Genomic DNA, 23,785 nt, shown 5'->3' with positions numbered 1-23,785 from the left:
AGGACTCCTTTTGTCTAGAAGATGCATTAGAGCTCACTATTAAAATCACCCACCAGACATCATGTCTCTCTACATGCAGAATTTGTTAAAAAGGCAGTTATTTTGTTCAATTTAGTTGGTACTGGAATCAGTTATATGAGGGAGTTCTAATACATCTGCTAGGAAAAGAAGCCCCCTAAGATATATTGGTTCTAACTGTCAATGACTATCTGACACCCAACCGCTGCATGAAGAAAGAATGAGAGAGAAACCGATGCCAAGAGAGGGAGTGAACTTAAACTTGATTTCAGAAACAATGAAGAATATTTTATTGATTGTATTTAGAAAGTTTCTTAAAATTTTCATTTTCGCGAAGGTTCCCCTTTAAGATCTGAGCGTGTGGTGCTTTCCATACCATACTACGGTTACTACTTTAATCTACAAAGCAACAGTGACATTAGTTTTCAGTAGGGGGATATGGAGGTACAAATATTTTCATTCTAGATCTGTGCATAGACTACAAAAAACAAATCTGTACTATTTTGCCTTACAATACATAAGTGTCAATTCTGTAAATTCTATAAATTATTTCATTGGTACAAAAATTACTATGTCTGAGGTTCAAAAATGATGATGCCACAGTCAAGACTATTACTGAAGATTTTTAGCATGGTGGGCAGAAGAGGCTACTGAGGGAAATTAGTCGCCCCTAAATGCCTTCCCGTTTGCTAGAATGTAAATCGCCGACGGGATAGCACTCGGATCGCTTCGGCTTTCAGTAGTTGCCTGAAGTTTCCTAGGGAGGTAACTTGAGATGACTTCGGAAAACAAAGTATTTTGAGTGCCATCCCGACGGTGATTTACATTCTAGCCAGCGGGAAGGCATTTAGGGGAGATTAGTCGCCCGAAGAAGAGGCGATTTGTCGCTGGGCGACTAATCCCCCCAGAAGCCTTGTTTGCCACCACCCTTAGCAGGATTTAAAATGCTAAGAAAAATTTACAACAATGGATTAGCCTGCAAACATCTGCCAGGAGATGCAGTTATTGTAATTCCAGTTCACCTGCAGGACATATATAGGATATCTGGGCATATATTATTACTTATATCATGTGAGTTATATCAAAAGGTGCAGCACTACTAGTTGAGTACCATGGTATTAAAAATACAGTGGAAGCCCCATTTTACGTTTTTCAGGGGGACCAGGAAAAAATTGTGTAAAATCGAGGAAAATGTAAAATCAGGGAAATCTATTATGCTTAATATAAAGGTGGGACCACAAACAACTATGTAAAATGAGGGGATGTAAAATTGAGGGTCTACTGCACATTTAAACATGTAAATCTTTGAACACCCTCGGATGAGCTTTAGAACCCTACAGGCACCCACAACTGGGGGAGGCCTTGCTTTGCCCAATCTTAGGTCATACTTTTTAGCGAGCCAACTTGTCTATGCGCATTGGTGGGTTGTTCCACAGTCCGACAACCTTTCTACCATGCTTGAAGCTGTGAACATGGGCTCCTTAGAGGCTCTGGCTAAATTACTATATAGAGGAACCTCATTGCAGTGTTCAATCACTGTGCCAATGGCCACAGTGGTGGTTGTGTTCCAGAGAGCTGGTCCATAAGGCTAGACCTGTGTGGTCCTGTTGGACGCCTTTATGGGGGAATAGTAATCTCCCGCACCTCAGGGATATACCGGAAGTGAATTGTTGGGCTAGTCGGGGAGTCAAAACCTTGGCCGATATCATTGAGCCTGGGGATTTGAAGCAATTCCAGAGCCTTCAGCATACTTTCAGATTGCCACATTCCATGTTTTTCCGCTACCTCCAGCTCAGGCATGCCTTTCAAACCCAATTTCCTAGTAGACCCATTGAAATTGTGGAGACTACCCTAGAAGTCTATTTGAGGAAAGAGGGCATAAGGAAACCCACCACCTGGTTCTACGCCATACTGGAAAGGGCTGGTCCCGATCCACTAGAAAGGGTAAGAAATAAATGGTCTAGGGATATTCCAGGTCTGGAGGAGGAGATGTGGACGGATGCACTGAAACAGGTCCCAGTCATTACCAGGTCTGTTAGAGACAGGTATATCCAAACTAAGTTTCTGAACAGAGTATACCTTACGCCTTATAGACTTGCAAAAATATATCCTACGGTTTCAGACCAATGCACCAAATGTAAACAGGAGGTAGGCACGGTTATGCATGTATTCTGGGACTGCCCGAGAATCCAGGGGTTCTGGGGTGGGGTCCTGCACCATACTTCTCTGGTCTTAGATGTCCCTAGTTTTAGAACCCCGTTAGTTTGTCTTTTGGGAATAATGTAAAATTTGGGGCTGAAGCCTGCAGTCAAGCTTTGCTACCTCCAACTTCTATATTATCCAAAAAAATCTATCCTTTTGCATTGGAAATCGACTGAACCCCCAACCATTACCTTCTGGAAAAGTCAGGTTAACAACGTCCTTCCTTACCAAAAATTTGTTTATGTCACAAGAGGGTGCCCCAAGAAGTTTGAGGGCGTCTGGGGAGCTTGGTTGGAATATGAAGCCGCTCATTAAGATTGGGTTCTATGTGTGACGGTATTCTGTCTGCTGGTTCCACGTCCATTATGTATGATTTGTCTTTTTTGTATTTTATGTCTAGGTGTATGTGATGTGTTGTTAAAAACTGCAAAAATTAAAACTTTCAAAAAAAAAAAAAACATGTAAATCTTATCAGTTTGTTTTTATTACTTTTTCCTTTGTCAAAATTACTTTTACTTATTTACCGAGATAAACAATTACACAACTTAACACCGACAATACAATGGGCAAAGGCATGTATAGTCCGATATTGTATAAAATGGAACAATGAAACCAATATATTCAATTTCATATATCCACTGTTTCCATTTGCATTGTGAGGCATATTAATCATTTAGAATATACCCAACGGTAACACTGCAATGTGAAATTATTATATTTGCTACAAATGGAATGGAAATGGAAATATTTATTTTCCTTTTCCCCATGCATTTTAGCTTCCACAATATAAAATAGAGTATGGATCCAGCTCTATAACTATAGTATTTATAGATTTAATTTGACAAACAAAAGATAATATTGAAGAGGCTACACATAGGTTGTGTTTATTTGCAGGCTGAGAAGAGCAGATCCACTCCTTGCCCCAGCTCAGTTGATCTGAATGGAAAAGTACAGGCACGTGCAGCAGAGCATGGTTTGGGACGAAACTGCAAAAGCAGCCTTTTTCAGGCCTACCTCCATTCATCGTGCCTGTGCTTTCTGTGTAGATCAATTGAGCTGGGGCACAGAGCAGATCTGTATCCCTCAGCCTGCAAAAAACAAACAAAACAAAAAAAACCTCACAGGATGAGAGCAGTGACACCAACGCTCCCATGTACCCTGGCCCTTGTGAGACCCTCACAGTGTGCATAAATTTTAGAGCGGTTTACACAACTAGTTTTGTTTATACTTGCCCCTACTCCTAAATAATTGGATTAATCCAATTTACATAAAAATAGATTTTCTAGCATCTTTCATGGTACAGGTATGGTATCCGGAAACCCGTTATCCAGAAAGTTTCAAACTACAAAATGCTCCCATAGACTCCATTTTATCCAAGTAATCCAAATCCCAAATTTATACCAATTATTTCCTTTTTTTCTGTAACAATAAAACAGTACCTTGTACTTGATCCAAACTAAGACATAATTAATTCTTATTGGAAGCAAAACTAGCTAATTGGGTTTATTTAATGTTTACATAATTTTCTAGTAGACCTAAGATATAAATTACAGAAAGATCTGTTATCTGGAAAACCCCAGGTCCTGAGCATTCTGGATAACGGGTCCCATACTGTACTTGCAATTTGTGAGGAGGAAAACAAACACCAAAGTTAACACAGATCTTAATGTCTTCTTTGGTTCAATGGCATTAACACTATATAAAACCTACGGTAAGTAAAACACCTAGTCATCATGCTAACTGGTATTGTTTGCCATGCCTTTAATTACTGTCGCCTAGCCCTGGATTATAATACCTTCCTTGCATGCAAAGCCTTGTCTTTTACTACCAGGTGATGTCATTTGCATTAGGCGTTTTCAAAAGCAGTGGAAATGCAGCAAGATCAGGTAAGTGAAGTATTGACATAAACTCCATGCATAATCTCTATTTACTAAATTGGGCCGGACAAGATTTAACATGATATTATGCAATGTCTACAGACTTATTAAAGGGAAATTAACTACAGTTAAACATCACATTTTATATTCCCTGATTTTAGGTTTGTCTGCATTGTGCACCATTTTTTTGAAGTGCCAACAATCCTTAAAGCAACACCAAAAAAATGAAAGGGTTTTTTTAAACAAATAATATAATGTGATGATGCCCTGCACTGGTAAAACTGATGTGCTTGCTTCCATAACTATAATATAGTTTATATAACCAAGCTGTGGTGTAGCCATGGGGGCAGCCATTCAAGCACAGGATACACAGTAGATAAGTTCTAAAGAATCCCATTTTATACTACGGTCATCGCTTATCTGTTGTGCATACTGTGCCCCCACGGCTACACAGCAGCTCAATATATTTATTATTAACCTTGTCAATTTTCTTGAGGAGTAAACACTAATTAACTATGTTACTAAAAAGGGCAATTTGAAAAAGACTCACATTAAAATAATAGTAATGAACCATGCAATACCACTATTTACCGGTTTTCCATAAGCAACAGAAAGAGGTTTAGATTTTTTTTGGAAATGCGATACCCCCTATTAGCAAAGTTGTACTAAGTGTTCGACTGCACAGATACAGTACAAGTTTTGAATGAAGCACCTTGTCACAAATATTCCAGAAAAATCTCAGAAAAGCAAAAATGTAATAGTTCCACAATGCTCCTACATTTTCCAGTCCAAATTATCAGATATACTTTCACAGGCAGTATTGTAAAGATATTAGAGAAAAAAATCTGTTTATGTTTTTATGTTTACTCTGTTTATGCTTTTTTTAGACTGAGTCAATCAAAATCTCATAGTAAATATGTCCTTTCATAAGGACAAAGTTCATAAGTGATAAGGAAGTAGGCCGTACCATGATATATCCTTTCTTTATTTAGTGTCTATGCATTTACATCGTGCTTTACAAAGATTGATAATTGTTCCCATCAGACCCTGACCCAGTGGGGTTTATAATCAAAAGTCCCAAGCAGACATGGGGTAAACACACTCATTTCTAGCAGATAATGGCCAGGACCCCAGCACTGTAAGCAGTAATGCTAATCACTGAGAAACAGTGTCACCTTTCTGTATAAGTAAAAATGTTATTTTCTTTACCGGATGCCCCATGGACAACTTAAAGGTGACCCTAAAATGTGACCTATTCCAGACATATACAGTAAGTATAAGCAACGCTGACAGCCTTAATTTCCACAAGAGAGCACCAGGCACTGATACACTGACAAATTCCTAAATCCATTCCAAGGTTTCTAAAGTGCCAACATATTGCACATTGGTGGAAACTTGCCATAGCCAGCAGGCACCCAGCGACATTTAATTCAGACCTCAGTTTTAAATCATGACACCATCTGGGAGACTGTTCCACTAACATATTGGGTAAATTTGGGTAAATGAATGTAAACAAATCCATTCCTACAAGAATCTATTTGTTCTGCTCATTTCAGAAGCAAATTACCAGACCTTTAGGGTCAGGGCACACGCTCAGATACGGGGAGAATAGTCGGCCAGCGACAAATCTGCTCTTCTTCGGGGCGACTAATCTCCTCTTACTGTCTCCCGTCAGCTAGAATATAACTTGACGCCAGGATGGCACTCGGATCGCTTAATTTTCTGAAGTTGTCTGAAGTTTTCTCGCGAGGCAACTTTGGGTGACTTCGGAATAGAATCGCCATCCCGAAAGTGATTTACATTCTAGCCGGTGGTAGGCAGTTAGAGGAGATTAGTCGTCCAGAAGAAGAGGAAATTTGCTGCCGGGAGACTAATATCCCCGAACCTGAGCATGTGCCCTGACTCTTATGCCTTCAAAGCATCCAGAAAGCTCCGAATTATGGAAAGGCAGTCTCCCATAGACTATTATAATCAAATAATCTAACTTTTTAAAAATGATTTCCTTATTCTCTGTAATAACAGTACTTTGTACTTGATCTGAACCAAGATATAATTAATCCTTACTGGAAGCAGAACCAGCCTATTGAGTTTATTTAATGTTTAAATGATTTTCTAGTACACTTAAGGTCACGAGCATTCTGGATAACAGGTCCGATACCTGTATACTATACATTCTGTTCATTAACATTCCCTCGCTTACATAGACTATAACTGTCTGCCCATAATAATTATTGGTACAGGTATACAATATATTATCCAGAATGCTTGAGGACTGGCGTTTTCCAGATAAAGGATCTTAACAAAATAGAACTCTCCATACATTAAGTCTGCTAAAAAGCATTTAAACATTACATAAACGCAATAGGATTGCTTTGTCATCAATATGGATCAACGCAGCTTATTTACCATCAGGTACAAGGAAATTATTTTTTAAAATTAGATTTGTTTAAAATGGGCGATCGCCTTCCCTTAAAGGGGTGGTTCACCTTTAAGGTAATTTTTATTATGTTATATAACGGCCAATTCTAAGTAACTTTTCAATTGGTTTTCATTATTTATTTTTTTTTTATAGTTTTATAGTTATTTGCCTTTTTCTTCTGACTCTTTGCAGCTTTCAAATGGGCGTCGCTCAATTCCTTCTAAAAAAACAAATGCTCTATAAGACTACAAATGAATTGTCATTGTTACTTTGTATTACTGATCCTTCTATTCAGACCCTCTCCTATTCCAGTCTCTTATTCCAATCAATGCATGGTTGCTAGGGTAATTTGGAGCCTAGTTACCAGATTGCTTAATATGCAAATTGAAGAGCTGCTGAATAAAAAGCTAAATAACTCAAATACCTTCAATAATAAAAAATGAAAACAAATTGCAAATTGTCCCAGAAAATCACTCTCTACATCATACTAAAAGTTCTCTCAAAGGTGAACAAACCCTTTAATTCAGAGCTTTCTGTATAGTGGTTTCCAGATAACAGATCCCCATACATGCAATTAGTTGCCCAAACTATTTTAAACTAGTGTTTAATTGAAATAGTCTGGCCTGCTTATTGCTGGTTTTCGTACATATATAGAGAATTTAAAATCTGTTAAACTTCGCAAACAAGTGCAGAAAAATCTGGCGATAACGAGTGAAGTTGCATAGGATAGTTTCTGCTAAATATTACTTAGGTTAATCATAACATTTGTGCTAGAGACTAAAGCCTGATTTCCCTCTACAAATCCCTGGTAAATTATTAGCAAAATGTGGCCTAGTGTCCCAACAGAGCTCATGTTAGGACAGGATTGCCATTCCTTTTGTGCAGGTTGGGGGAGGGGGGGGGTCACACAAGAACAATTGTCGCTATTGATACTTCACATATTCCTCCTTCTGCACAAAGCTACAAGGTTTATTATACACAGAACCCCCTCTGCTGGAATGCATAGAAACTCAAATAAGCATTTGCCTACTGTTTGCTCTGGGAGTAGCTATTTAAGGAGTGCTGCTTAAAGAACACTGCATACAGAAAAATATATGTACATGTTTACACACGTATGTTGTAATCTCCCATTAAACAACGGCACAATGTGTAGCCTTTAAGCAGGCTGAGAGAAGAAAATGCAATTTCCATTGCACTGTTTGGACCCTGATAGATAAAATGGAAATCTCCAGCTGTTGCTCAACTACAGTCAAAGCAATTGATGTTTAAAGGAACAGTAACACCATGATGAACAATAAATGAACAATATAATGTTGTTTCACCCGGTAGTGGTAAAACTGATGTGTTTGTTTTAGAAAAACAAGTATAGTTGATATAATCTGCGGTGTAGCCCTGGGGCAGCCATTCAAGCACAGGATACACAATAGATAACAGATAAGTTCTGAAGAATCCTATTGTATACTACTGAGTTTACCTGTTATCTGATGAAAAACATGTGCCTTTTCTTTTTTTCCCCATCTTGAATGGCTGGTTCATACAGCAGCTTGTTTATCAAAACCAGGGCTTTCCAACTTGCGGCCTGCGGGCAGCATGCAACCCGTGGCCCCCCACATGAAAGTCTGCCTGCTTACCTTGTGTAAGATTTAAAAGGTATCAGTATGTATCAGTACTGAGATTAACTGTCCCCTTCATTGTTTACACTTTAAATTCAGAATGTAATCCCATGTATTGTTCACACATGTAATCCACCCTGCATTGTTCACAATTGTAACACCTCTATTGTTCATACCCTAAAGACCGGAACTGTTCACACCGGAGACCTAGACTGCCCACATTGTTCACACTCATACTGCTGGAGGGGCATCATCACTGTGTCACTGTATGTAGTACATTTTAGAGTTGTCCTGATAGGTTTCCCTGTCTCCTGCTCTGTTCTGCCTGCCCTATGCTGCATGTGTGTGCGCCATACTCTGCCTGCCCTACTCTCCCTGTGTGTGCTATACTCTGCCTGCCCTACTCTGCCTGTGTGTGTGCTATACTCTGCCTGCCCTACTCTGCCTGTGTGTGTGCTATACTCTGCCTGCCCTACTCTGCCTGTGTGTGTGCTATACTCTGCCTGCCCTACTCTGCCTGGGTGTGCTATACTCTGCCTGCCCTACTCTGCCTGGGTGTGCTATACTCTGCCTGCCCTACTCTGTCTGTGTGTACCATACTCTGCTTTTCCTATGCTCCGTGTAGTGATGTGCGGGCCGACCCAATACCTGCGGGTTCGGGTCGACCTCGCAGTGCTCCCCGCGGGTGGCAAAAAACCCTGAAAACCTGACCCACACTTCACTATCCCTGTGCCATACTCGGCCTGCCCTATTCTCCTTGTGAGTGCCCTGCTCTGCCTGTGTGTGCGCCCTGCTCTGCCTGTGTGTGCGCCCTGCTCTGCCTGTGTGTGCGCCCTGCTCTGCCTGTGTGTGCCCTACTCTGCCTGTGTGTGCCCTACTCTGCCTGTGGAACATAAGGCTGGTATTTGTTTTGGGGGTTTGTTAGCATTTGAAAATTATTTTTAGGGGCCCGTGTTTAATCATGTGCTGGGGGGGGTGCTGTGTTATCCACAGGTCAAAAGGAGGCATATGGATTTAAGGGTATGTCTTAATATGACAACTTTTTTCACATGAGTGATAAGTGATATCCCTGCAGTGAGCACCAACCATTTGTTTTTTTGGTGTGCTACCACCATTACTGTGGACATGGTCTTGTGCTTACATGGGTGTGGTTTAAGTGGGTGTGGTTTAAAAACAGGTAGTGGCTAACACTGGCTTCCATTATTGGCCCTCCACCATGTAGGACAGAAAAAGTCCGGCCCTCTGAAGTTAGACAGCACTGATCTAAACTATAGTAGTCGTTCTGACATGAACACACCAGTTTTTACCAGTGCAGCTCAACACTATATTATATTTTTGTTACTTTAAACACTTTCACTTTTTGGTTACTGTTCCTTTAAACCTTTAAATTTATCATCACTCAAGAATTTTAGGAGTACCAGGCCAATATCACACCAACCATTGCTCTTATTCACAGTACACATTTGGTTGTGACACTGCATATGAGACAACACCTAAGCAAATATAAAGCTGTTCAGCTCCACAGTGGAAGGCCCCTCCACTCCGTACAAACACAAAAGTATGCATTTGTTATGCCAATATCTACTTGTATATGCCGACAATCTGATGCCATGCCAAACCAGACTCACAAAAGAGGTACAGCCTCATTATGTCCTTAGCCCAACGGGCCTTCAAGCAGGGTTTTAGGTGCATCTAGGAGCTAGTAGCTCACTCTAAAATACTGTGTCAATCCTACCAATGGACAAGGTAGCCCCACAGTTCAAGAACCACTTATACTCAGCAGACAATGCTCCTTTGGCAGTCTCACATAGACTCCATTATAATCAAATAGCCCAACTTTTTAAAAAGTATTTCCTTTTTCTCTGTAACAATAACACAGGACCTTGAACTTGATCCAAACTAAGATATAATTAATAGTTATTGGCATCAAAACCAGCCTTTTTTTCTAATAGACTTTTGGTATGAAGACCCAAATTACGGAAAGATCTGTTATCCGGAAAACCCCAGGTCGAGAGCACTCTGGATAATATAAATAAATATATATAATATACATATAAGCCTATCAAAATAAATGGTGGTTCATAATATTAGCGGACAGATTTTAAAACTGTGAAAATTAATTAAAAGTGACAATGCAGTAGTACATTCTTGCCCATTCCAAGAGGTGGTCAGCATTGTGCAACAGTTTCTTGGTTACATGAGCCACCCATGTCAGCTACCATTAACATTAAGGTGACTGACAGCATTTATTAAATATAAGGCCAACATAACCAGCGTACATACATGCCTTATAAACAGTTTATTTTGTATTGTCTTTTTTTAAACAATTTTGTTCTGAATTTTTGATGCTGTGCTACCTGAAGTTCCACTTCTGCCTATAGCTGCAACAGCTGGTGACTCTGATGTTGTGATGGACATCAGATACTGCCATAAATATGTCTTGGAGGCCCACACACATGCAATCAGATGGACCTCTTCTTAGCAAACAAGCAGAAGTTAGTTATTGGTAACAAACTCATCACAAAACGTTAATTTGCTGACACTAATTATAACACACACACACATCTTTGCTTTCGTTCTTTTACCTAGAGCTGTCTCAGGGTATTGCCCTGATGCAAAGTAGTCCAGCATTTAAGTATAAGCCTGATTTTCACAGACTGCTATAGTCTGTGAAATAATTTAAGTATTCTACTATTTACATGTTTAGTTCCTGCACCAGAGGCGCTTACAATCTAAAGTCCCAAACGCATTCACTATAGTCAATTTCTTTAGAAGCCAGTTAACTTGCCTGTATGTTGTAAAGTAAACCAGAGTACCCAGAGGAAACCCATGCAGACCTGGGAAGAAAATACATACTCCTTGCAGAGTTTCCTGGCTTGGATTGAACTCAGGACTAAGCCCACTGTCCTGCCCAATGTAGTACACAAGTTATTTTTGTTTCAATATCACTACTAAAAAGTCACCTAAAATGTATCAAATACTTCCAGCTCTGTTGCAGGACAAAAAGTGTATGTTGTTGATACATGCAAACAAAGCAGCTGCCAAGTACAAGGTTTCTGTTAAAAAAAATTGTCACAATTGAAACTGCAAATCATTTCTCAAATAACTTAATTGCTTGTGTTACCCATCAGAGCAGCCAGTCAGTGTGAGGCTCCCCAAGACATAGAGACATCCAGGGTACTCATTCAGTAACACATTCACTGAAGACAGAAGAGATCCCTAGCACACAAACATGACCTCACATAGTGGGGCAAAAACGCCTGCAGCTAATGGAGTCTAATGTGTATGCTCAGTAGACACTTCTAAGTATATGTATTCTCAGGCCCGGATTTGTGGAAAGGCCATCTAGGCCCGGGCGGCATGCTGCCCAACCACACCCACATTGGTTCAAAAACACTGGGGATGCGCTGGAGATACAATAATTTTTAAAATTTCCCGTGCGCCAATCCTCATTGCTCTTCTAATCCTGGAGGGGACAGGGGCGAAGAACGGTAGTGGGCCTAGGGGCGCCCACTATATAAATCCGGCCATGTGTATTCTTAGGACTGGATGGAGCAGATCTAAGCAATGTCAAAAGGAAGAACAAGAAACTTGGTCTAGTTCTAGGCTATGACAGAACTTGTATGCCTTTGGACACGTACACTAGCTGTACAAGATTACTAACACGTAGGCACAAATAGATATGGTTGAATGTTATTTGTTTAACGACACCAACAATACTGATAAAGCTGAAGGAGAACATAATATTTTATATACATAATTCCTGTTGTTTGGACTGAGAAAAACACCCATAGCTGAAAACCAGATAGGAGTTGGTCACATGCTGTATACAGCACTAAATACAGTAGAATGCTTTAAACACAAAATATTTCCCAGGAACCTCAATACCAAAAATCTGAAAGTCACTTTTCAGCATTTGAAGCAGAGAATGATTAAGGGGGGGGCATCAGATGATACTTCACAACTAGCAGAGAAATCACCGATAAGCTTTGTATAAGGAATACTGTGCTGCCATGTGAAAGCATCAGAAAAATTACTGAATCAACATTTATTGTTCCTAAAAGACTGAAGTGTGTAAGGTAAAATAAGCTACAAATCAGCAAAGTAAATATTTACATGTACCTATGGCGTCTTAAGCAAGAAACCTTCCGCTCAAACCGCCCCAACCAGCTGGATCACCTAGCATGTTTATTTATATCAGCTACTGAGAGCGGCAGGCTGTTGAATATTGTACTAAGCAAGTGAATCCAAATCGCAGGTGGGGAGATATTAGGAACAGGTGGCTGAGAGTTCAGACGGCTGCATTTCAAACCCCATTTGGCAAAATAAATATTCAAAAGTTGTTTATTTTAAGACCACCCCGGTATAATTTAGTCATCATCTGAGAACAAAATATCAACACAAGCAAAGGAAATAAATATAAAATAGACCAAAAGCAAATATACAGGTGGTGAATTTTATGTTCCAGTACACGACAACTTGCATTTAAAGAACAACATTAAAGGAATATGTAACCAGCAGCACTCTGGATGTTGGTGAGGGGAGCTCCACAGATTTAATATTCCTGCAAAATGGAATCAGAAACGCTTCAGCAGGCCGATAAGATAATTAGCTATTTCCTTGCAACAATTACTAACCGAAAAGCATTACTGCCCAGCACTGGAGGCACTTGGATTTCCCAATTAACAAGGATTTCAAAGTGGCAACCAATTCAACTACTGCGTACATGCCAAAATACAGCTTGGTCAAATGTGCCTTGGCAAATTCAATTCTACATTCCCAGGAACCAGTTTGAAAAAGGGTGCCCAGTGTCCCTACAGTCCCTGTACTGCCCACAGCAACACCCCCCCTCAACCAAAATTTGGCTATTGGTACTTTTACTACAGCTGGAGGGTCAAAAAGACTTCAGATTTTTGCCTATATGTACCTTAAAGAAAAATCGACATACTTACACAAACTAATGGAACTGTAATTTGTAATTTTTACGAAGAATATTATACCCAGTGGTCTGGGCATTGAGCCCAGGAAAAATATACGCCTGCCCTAAAACCAGACATGGATGGAGCCAAGATGTTCTATTTAAACCTGGTCAGGATTTGTAAATTCATATAAAATAAAGCCAAATGCAAGTAACCGGCGCTTCACAGAGTGTTGGCATAAACCGTAGCACTTAATTACATGAGCGAGTCTTCTGAGAAATTAACTACAGTTTGGCTTGGTCTATAAATATGTATTTTCTTCCTGGGAGGACGACTGGTAAATATTCATACTGAATGCAAACGCTCTTTAATCCCATGTTCACCAGCTCAGGTAACGCACAGTACTTCCTGCCCATTGGCCACCGCTTTATAATTAAAGGCTGAGAAGCCTAGTTGCTAAAAGTAAACCTCTTTCAACCCGGCACAAGCTGGATAAACATTTGCTTAGTGGGGGCTAGAGAGGAATGGCATTCTGCTACCACAGGGCTCCTGATCCAGTCTGTAGTTTTCCTCAGGGGGGGGGCAATGCCATTAAAAGGGACCAATGAGTCCTAACAATCAGAGTATAGCCCCCCCCAGTATGTGAAATTGCCTAATTGCCCCCTTCCCATTCATGATGGCAAACTGCAGCATTACAGCCATATAGACATTCACTAGATATATTGAGCAGCTCTTTGGGTTTCACTGGCACCATCTATAAGGGATTCCAGCAAGTGAGCTCCTGGCAGCCGAATAACAGCCCCGCCCCTGGGGCAACTGAGCATCATGGGAACCTGTTTCCCGAGCTCCAACTGCACATGAAGCCAATTCACTAGGGTTACAGAAAGACGTCTGTGTCTATTCCTTCCCCCGCTACCAATGAGGGAGCCATTCGGAGAAGCAAGAAGCCTCTGGTTTCATTCAAACATAAAAGTACCGCCCGCACCCCAGAGGCTCGGCACCTGCCCCGCACGTTACACGTAGCAAACACACAGCTGTACGCGAGCGCAGGAATCACTCCGCGGCTCCAGTGTGAGGCCAACAGAACGGACAGTGTAAAGTTAATACTAACCTGGCAGAAAGAGCCGGAGTTCCCAGGCTTTAGGCACATGCTTTAAACAAGGCACCTCCCTTACAATCCCTCTCCCGTCCAACAAAAGCTCCCGCAGAAGAGGAGACGGCGGATCAAGCACCTGCTCACTTCTATATTTTTTTTAAATTCCACACACAATAAAGATTTGCCTCACAGGTAAAACCAAGTGTTGTGTTGGGGGGGAATCCAACTTCGCCTTGTCACAGCCACTGGCGTTTTCCAATTGTTGTTAAACCTCCGGAGTTTGTGTAAAGACCAAGGGTAAAACCAAACGGGTATTTTCCGAGGGAAGTTCTTTGGCTCAGTTATTTCCAATGGTGAGATTTAATCCAAGAGACCGGCGGCAGCTCTTCATGTTTCCCCCAGCTTTTCCCTTGCGCGCGACCGTGGCTTCCCCGATGCCGAAACGAGAGACGTTTTACCTGCAGCAACTCCCAGACTATCACTTTCTGAGCAGGATCTGCCGCTGACAGACTGGCCCTCACACCCGCCCTGCTAGCAGGGGCTGTCTCTGCCGCGAATCCACGCCTTGCCTATTCAGAGATGCCTTTTGTTTGGCTTGAGGGGGGTGCTTAACTCTTTCACGTCCTCCCAATATTGTTACGTTACAACGTCGTCCCTCAGAGGATTGTGGGTGTTGTAGTTTAACTGTAAATGGAAAACATTATGCTGAGCAAGTCATAGCAGTGCCAATCAGCATCTTACTCATTTTCCCATTGTTACAACAAGCACCTTACTATTTCTTTTTTTTATAATTCAGGATTTCTGCACATACACATTTAATCCACATGCCTCTAATTAAATGTCACATTCTAGCTTCATTTGCCTTCTCACCTCTCTATAAATAGGGAGAGGACTGACATTTATACACTCATGCTCTTGACAATATTCAATAAAAAAAAAATAACAGACCAGTAAAAACGAAGAAAAAAAAGATTGAAAAAAAAAAAAAAATTTGACTTGACTCATAAGTTCTCAAGTGATGCTTATTTTTATCGTCTGCATCAGGCGATGACGAGGGCTGAACATCATTAGTTTTAGGGCAGGTGACCTACATATTTGCTTGGTGACAAAATAACACATAAAAGAGAAAATATGGTAATTAGATTGTAGGAAGATCTAATTATTAATATGCTACACTCATAAGGATGGGAGAAAAGGATTGTGCAAGGATGGACGTCACAGACTAGGGCCAATGTTATATACACTAACACAGTTACTTGCCTCCTGGGAAATGCTATTTTATATATATATATATATATATATATATATATATATATATATATATATATATATATATATATATATATATATATATATATATATATATATATATATATAACCATACTCTGTTAATCTTTGTAAAACATTTGTCTTGCAAGAGGCAAACTCACACCCTTTTATCATAATATTTATACATTCTTTCTGCATACTCTGTGCCAGTGCTATACTGTAAGGGCAGAGACACACAGTCAGATTCGGGAAGATTAGTCGCCCGTCAACAAATCTCCTCTTCTTTAGGGCGACTAATCTCCCTGAACTGCCTTCCTATGCCTTCTCACCAGCTAGAATGTAAATCACCGGTGGGATGGCACCTGTGGGATGTAAATCCTGAATCTGACGAGTGTCTCTGCCCTAACATTGTGACCATTCAGGTTCATGTATGCTGAATATAGTGTGGGGGGGGGTCTACTTCACAAGAAGGCATGGGTTTAATATCCTGGCAAAAATGCTATTTTACCAATAGTCACGGTTTATATTCTCCATATTTAATTTTTATTTAAGAGCTCAAACCTACACTCCCCTTTCATTTTAAAGCGCTTAGCCGCTGGAAGCAACGCATCTCATTCATTAAGGGCTCATACTTGACGAGCGCTCAAAGTTCTGTTTTAAAGTGCTCAGCCACAGGGGAGCACAGGAAGGAACGCATCTAATTCATTTAAAGGGGCCAGTTCTGACAGGCACATGTAAGTGGCGAATGCAGGTGTTAACTGATGCACAGGGTAGTGCCAGGGCCGCCATCAGGGGGGCACAGGGGTACTGGGCTTGGGTCTAAAGGGGGGCCCAGCTGTGCTGCACTTTTCTAAATAGCCGAACCCCCTTGACACGCCGCGCCGCCTCTTCCAAAGTCCTGAACCGCCAAAGTCCCAAAGAGCCGAAAAGCTATGTCCCGAACAGCCAAAATCCTGAAGTCATGAAAAGAGCCGAAGTTGAAGTCCTAATGCCGCGAAAAGACCTGAAGGCACGAAACGAGCCGAAGTTGATGTCCCGAAGCTGCAGAAAGACTCGAAGTGACGAAAAGAGCTGAACTGGAAGTCCCAAAGCTGCGGAAAGACCTGAAGTCACGAAAAGATCCAAAGTTAATGTCCTGCATCCGCGATAAAAACAGAAGTCACAAAAGGAGCCAAAGCTAAAGTCCTGAAGCCACGAGTTCAGTTCTACTGAACACCAATGTGTATTTTTTTAAACCCCTAGCCACCAATGTATTATTTTAATAATCTATAGGCCCCTGCCACCAATGTTTTTTCAAAAAATATTCTCTTGGGCCCCAATGTTTTTTAAAACTTGTAAGGGGGCCCTGGCACCAATGTTTTTTGAAAAAAAACTTTTATGGGGGGCCCTGGCGCCAACTTTTTTTAACTTATGGGGGGGCCTGACCAACAATGATTTTTAAAAAAACATTATGGGGGGCCCTGGTGCCAATTTAAGGAAAAAAAACGTATGGGGGGGCCCTGGCGCTAGTGTTTTATTAATTTAAAGGGGGCCTTTGTCACCAATTCTTTTAAAAAAAACTTTTATGATGGGGCCCTGGTGTCACAGTTTTTTTTTTAATTTATAGGGGGCCCTGACCATGATTGGCTTTTTATGACTTGTGTGTGAGGGGGTTACCGTTTTTAGTGCTGATGTCTGTGTGGTCTTTTAACTGTGTTGTGGGGTGGGCGGGATTTGAGGTGGGGCTTGGGGGCAGGAGTGGGCGGGGCCCAGGGGGTATTGCACATTCGTCCCTTTAACATCTAGTTACATTGTAAATCGGAGACATTTGCCTACAATTGCATTCTTCACCAGGTTCCTGATGCTTATACTTTCGGATAGCATTACATATGGTCCAACAACAATCTGCAGCAACTGTTTACATCACAAATATAAATATCTGTTGCAACTTGTGGGTGATTTTTACTCTGTTAGGGGTGGACCATTGGTTATTAGAGCTCTGACACATACTAACAAGAGTTTGCTCATGCAGTCAATATGTATTGCTCATGTGTGTTAATTGGTCTCATCATTCCTAGGACAGAAAACAATGTTGAATGCCGGCAGTAACCTCATGAGCAAATGCTTGCAGCTACATGCCCTGAATCACAGTAGCCTGGCCTCTATTCATGTTTTAACTCCTACTTTTTTTGCAAAAGGGTTAGTAATACAAACATTTGTACAGGACTTAATACTTGTTTAAATATAATGTATTTAAATATAACATTGTTTCTGGTAACTTTTTAAACTGGTGTTGGCCATAAAAATACTCACATCATATTTAGAATATATTAGCTGTAACAATGCAAGCTGGTATGCAGGTTCTTGTAGAGCTAAAGGACAGTTACATCTCTTAGTATTGCGGTGGTCTCAGGAAGAACAGTAGAGCTGTTGTGGAAGTTCAATTACCGGAGACTACTTGAGGTAAAAAAAGACACAAGCTCTGTGAATTCCGAACTCACAAAGAGTCAGAAGCCGGAACCCAGAAATCACAGAGTTTTTATAAAATTGGGAACCTATGACATAAGAACTTGCACGCATAAAAGGCCCATACCATTTTGAGAGCATAGAGATATCTCATCACAGCACAGAAGAACTGTTTATATAACCAATGAGATGGGTCTTCCTCAAGGTCAAGGTACTATTACCAATGCAAGCTTGAGAACAGAATCCATCCAAGTCAGGTGGCTCCCAAGGGAATCTGCATACACATAATTCTACTCTCTCAGATCTGGCAACTGATTCCATATTGGGTAAATGAAAATGTGGTGACTTCTTGGAAAGTTTATTTCCATTAACCGAATATTGTGCTAGAAAAATTACTTTCTAATGCAGGGCCGGAACTAGTGGTAGGCAATGTAGGCACATGCCTAGGGCGAAAAAGCGGGGGGGGGGGGGGCGCCAGACACGTACCTCATGTCTAGTCCATTATTTACGTCTCTCTGGCTTCAAATTATAGAGCTCTACAGGACAGAAACTTGGTAATTTACAACTGATCATTGTGGCCTGTATAAACTGATTTGACCAATATCCACAACTTTAACATACATATATTATACATAAACAGTATGAGCCTTCATACCTAGACTTACCAGAGGAGCAGTAGGTGCAACTGCATCTGCCCCTTCCCCCATATGGCCTGCTAGAGTCACTGTGCTCCGTATAAGGAAGTCTGAATGTAAGAGCATGCACAGGGTGGGGGGCAGTTTTGGCACCTGTGCAAATGATACTCTAGTTACTCCAATGTAGACATGCAAAGCTCCACTATAATTGGTCCAATCTGCCTATAGTCAGTGGTTCCCACTCTGTGGGGCTGCCCCCCACAGGCCAATCTATTTCATCATTGTAATTTGGCCCCAGGACCCAGCTTCATTTTGTTTGAAGAAGAAAATCAGCATTAGTGGGATATGTTTTATTTATAATGCAATATACAAATTAAGCTCCCCATTTTTCTCCTGTAGCTAAATAGGACTGTTGTTACCACCAAAGAGATTGATTGCTGTATTCAAAAAAATGGCAGTCAAATTAATTTCCACATCTCTCCAACAAAGAGTGCCAGGGTCACTGATGAGCACAGGGTAACTTGAAAGGCTAAAGCATATTTTAATGGACAACATGGACATTGGACAGGACTATTCAAAGTGTTGATGATAGTGACAGACTAGTATTTTTCAGTTGTAGTTAAAGAGGACCCAACACCTTGCCAATGTTTAAGGTTTTTAGAAACCAATCTGTTATTCCTTTATAGAGTACTCTTCCACTTGGTGAGAACAACAATAGGAGGAACAGAAACCCCGTCCGGGTGCACAACCTGCACCCAGGTCCAGGAACTACATGCACTGACATGCACTGATTAGATGCACTGACATGCACACAGAGTAGATTTTGGCATGGATATGCATACCTTTGCTTTACTAAAAATCTGATCACTGTGTACACAGGCCAATGGCTGCAATATGTTTGAATACACCATTTTTTTCCCACTGTATGCAGACCTTCAGTAGTTGTTAAATCTTGGAACTCCCAAATAATTGGTGAAGAATGTACCAGTTTTAGTTTGATACGTTTCATCAAAATGGTTACTAGTGTGAGTCATACCCCATTCAGGCATTACACATTAGTGATGTGCCCGGCCGGCACCCCCATTTATAGATTAAGGCATGTAAATGGAGACTGTGGGAGGAGGCAAAAACCAGCAGACTTTAGGTGGCCATAGGGCCATAGACGCACCGATAATATCGTACAAAACTAATTTTTGTATAATTTTCTGTAGATGTATGGTGGGAAAAGAGCCAACCAAATTTTGATTGGGTGCCATTGTTAGTGCTGAGTCATCAGATAAAGGTATCTATTGTTTCTACCTGTATATTTGACAGCTCTATACCTGTGTATTGAAACAAACGATCTTTCTTGGAAAGATTTTTCCAGGAAAGAGCATAATTGTAACATCTATGGCTGCCTTTAGGTGATCTGCAAAGTGTCTGTGGAAGTCGGCCTGTACCTGCCGACCCACGGGTAAACCTCAGGTCCCGCTGGTTTGGGTTCAATTTGCACGTCACTATTACACAAGTAAGGTAATTCCTCAGTTTATACTACATGAGGCGGTTTTCTCTATTGATGGCTGTACTTACCATGTGTACAAAGCTATTATAATATATCATCCAACTAAGTAAAACATATTTTTGTTGTAACCAACAAAGAAAAACAACTTGATTAGACATGAATTGTACAGTATATTAACCAGCATTTTAACAGGTTAATGTGTTTACATACCAGCAACAAATCAGCATAGGCAACTGTATGTTTTCACAAGTCAATGTTAACAAAAATAAGTATGCACATAATCTAAGGTGGGGCTCACAGTTGCAAAAAGCTGTTATGTTATTATCATTTAGACAAGCCAGTGGAGGCATATTTGCTATTACTCTAGAAACAAATAAGTAAATTTACTATTACAGTTTATTTGCTAGAATGCTATGTAACGAAAATAATCCTGATACATTTCCTAAATGCATAAAAGTACAAAATATTATTTTAAATAAAATGTTACATATTTGTTGTGTTGATATAATAAATCTATAATGAAGAAATGTGCACAGTTACTGATTAATGGAGTATGTGTAAAGTCATGTCTGCTTTGCCAATTTTTCTAGTTGCCATTTGTGAAGTTTAAATTATTTGAAAATATGCGTTGTTGTCTCTTACTGACTTTTTCTTCTGAATAATAATCAACTCCAATTTTATGAATTCCCCTTAGGAGTTTTTCTCCCAAGGAAAACAATGAATGACATAAATCCATTGGTTATTTCCCCAAGACCATCTTATTTATATCAATTCAGGCAATAAATTAAAATTGGAAAGATTTACAGGTTGGTTAGTACTTAAAATATGGAGAGAGAGGCTGGCAGCCAGGCTTACTGAGCATCTGATTAACCCACAAAATACATAGAGCTGAATATAAAAACACACTGGCACCCAAGCTTGGTAGGTAGGGCCTTAAGGTCATTATGGTCTACTAAGCAGACACTGTTTCTGTTTGTGCTTAAACAGAAGAACAAAAGAGTGCTTAGGGGTTAAAAAGAACTTAAACAGTCCACACTCTGCATTTAATACAGCTAAAGCCACCTTAAAATATAAGGTATTTTATGTATAACTTATTATATGCTCTTTACTATACAAGTAAAGATACATTTTGCTTTGCATCCTGTTATAATTACATTAAGGGCTGTTATATACATACGTTTCTTCCTTTTTTTTTAAATTGTGTTGTACTCACCGAGGAGAAGGTGGAACACTCACTTCATGCATTTTACCTGCACTTATGTATAACGCCTTTTGAAAGAAGGGGCAGTTTTTTTCCTACATTCCACTGTGGTGGGGAAGTAGAAAATAAGCCCTCGAGCAATGTGTGATGAGCAATATGCAAGAAGTTGGATGCTATTTTGTGGTTCCTGACCAGACAAAAGAGCCATACATTGCATTTCATTCAATTAAAGATACCTATTTTTTAAAAAAAAACTTTTTTAAAATGTTTGCAGTATGGTGAAATGTCTGTGCAGTGTCTTGCATTTATTTTTATTTGGATGTAGCAATGTGTATTATTTTTATTATATGCTGGCTTACAGTCATATCTAAGCAGCCCAAAGCATCTGAGAAGATAAAGGCTTCATGGATTGTCTTCTCCCTCCTGCTGGGCATCATTGCCTCTAAGGTGTTTATTGCAACTGTGTTTTGGCAGAGTTTGGAGCAGTTCTGGAGGGAAACAACACAATTTTTTCACAAGTAAATACATTGTGTATGTAAGAATTCAATTATTTTTAAAATTATATGACTGTAATGATCATAGCCTACAGTTTGTATTGTTTCTCTCTGCCCTGTTAGTGTGAGTGGGGCTTTATGTCACGAAGAGCTACATTATACTCCAGTTACAACATAAATGCTTCACTAAAGCATTAGCTTGATCACTCATATATGCTCTTTTAATTGACATTTACCTTGCAACTCACAACTATTTAATATAGGTAATATACGTTGGAGCCTTTTGGTTGGTGCAGACTGCATTCATTTATTTCTTTTGCTCAGAGCTGTTTTTAGGTTTGCTTATCCGACCGAAGATCTGGTTTCATCTGCTCTATAAATCTCTATACAAACAAGCAACAGACTAAAGTTGAATAGGAGATAAACAATAATAAAAATCAAAGTCTAGCTTCATAGTCAATAAACCTTTTGTTTGATTAGGTCAGTTGCCTGATGTGAATCTTGTTCTTCCACCAAGAAAACGTCATGCCATAAAATTATGCTCCGACATTCATTTGGCTTTGTCAGCTTAAGCCTAAGGGCAAAGACAGACACGAATATTCTGACAGAATTAGTCACCCGGCGACTATTCGCCTCTTCTTCGGGTGACTAATCTCCCTGAAAAGCCTTCCCGCTGGCTAGACTCTAAATCGGCGGCGGGATGGCACTCGGAGCACTTCGGTTTTCCGAAGTCGTCTGAAGTTTCCCCATGAGGCACATACTATCTGGTGGGAGGGCAGTTCGGGGAGATAAGTCGCCCGAAGAAGAAACGATTAGTCACCGGGTGACTAATTTCCTGAAATAGCAGAGTGTGTCTCTGCCCTAAAAGGAGAGATAATCTTATTAAAAATTTGATCTTTAATCATAGCCAGATAATTGTTCTTCAGGCATTCCAGTGAAGGTGAATTCACAAAGGGTAGCCTTTGGGAATTATTTTATTTAACACTTCTTACTGACGAACATTCATTATCACTGATTGTTAAAAAAAGTTTATTAAGAAAACAGTATTGAAAGGAGAGGGGCATTCAGTGTCTGGAAGTAAGGGCTATTGTACCAGAATTATTGTAATGGTGCTCCTTGTATGTGCTAAAACTAGATTTTACCATGTTTCTAATCTAGCATAATTTATTTTTCTCTTTGGGTGCAAATGCCCCAAGAAACTTTCCAGGTTTGAGAACAAGTGTGCCAGCTGCCATCAAAAGACAAAATGTTGGCATACCAGCACTCCAATATAATTAAAAAGCAAGTAAAGCAATAATACTTCTTTTAGTGATTCCATAATCCAGTGTTATCAAAATTCTATTGTTAATTATGAGACAGAAGGCTTTTGAGGATTTAAAAATAATTATATACAGTAGATCTTGAAAAGAAAAATTGGCAGCACAAACAAATAACTTTAAATATCTTAATTTTCTACATGTTGATGTGTATAGATAACTTGTTAGAACTGTTGTTTAATGCCAGGCAGAATTCCTTAATATATATATATATATATATATATATATATATATATATATATATATATATATATATATATATATATATATATATATATATATATATATGATCATTTAAAGAACTATTAAAAAAAATGTAACAAAGGAATTTGGCACTGATCTTTTTTTACTGTTCTTATTTCCTGTGTAAAATGTCAGCTATTCATAGCTTAGCAATTTTAATTACATATTTGTGAAGGGGGGGGGGCTCAAGAAATGCATAATTTTAAGTATTTAAAAGTAAGAGATAGAAAATGTGGCTTTCTCATCTAAATGAGCTGCTTATCTGGGGGTACTTGTGTCCAGCTAATCCTCAGAGGAATATGTTACACTGAAGGCTTTTGAATCATTTTTCCATCCTTGAGTATATTACAGAGCAAGGCTCTTTACTATTATCTGTGGGAAGCTGGGGCTTAATTATATCTAGGGAGAGAAGTTGTTCAACCGGATTTACCATTCCAAGCTGCGAGGGATTCCACCCTGATTGTCTGAAACAAGACCTGTCTGTGTCTGGCAGACTCACTGCTTAATGATATCATTACCAGGTGTGCTTAAAGGGCC

The 23,785-nt window shown here is 39.9% G+C and overlaps 1 protein-coding gene across 17 annotated transcripts in view; it reads right to left on the bottom strand.

The window, feature by feature from the left end:
- The window catches only part of ptprf.S (protein tyrosine phosphatase receptor type F S homeolog), a 325,862-nt gene that overhangs the window by 164,318 nt on the left and 137,759 nt on the right, over positions 1–23,785 (bottom strand). For 14 of the 17 annotated variants that reach the window (XM_041561419.1, XM_041561425.1, XM_041561422.1 and 11 more), the window contains exon 1: positions 14,160–14,731. The exons of 1 other annotated variant lie outside the window; for it this stretch is intronic. The gene's annotated coding sequence lies outside the window, so the exon portion shown is untranslated. Of the gene's footprint in view, positions 1–14,159; positions 14,733–23,785 lie in introns of those variants that run through there. 2 more of the 17 variants (XM_041561424.1, XM_041561429.1) reach the window with 1 other exon arrangement.

The sequence above is a fragment of the Xenopus laevis genome, chromosome 4S (assembly GCF_017654675.1).
Source record: "Xenopus laevis strain J_2021 chromosome 4S, Xenopus_laevis_v10.1, whole genome shotgun sequence".
NCBI classification, from domain to species: domain Eukaryota; kingdom Metazoa; phylum Chordata; class Amphibia; order Anura; family Pipidae; genus Xenopus; species Xenopus laevis.
The sequence above is the reverse complement of the archived record's forward strand: the minus strand, read 5'-3'. Positions and strand labels throughout refer to the sequence as shown.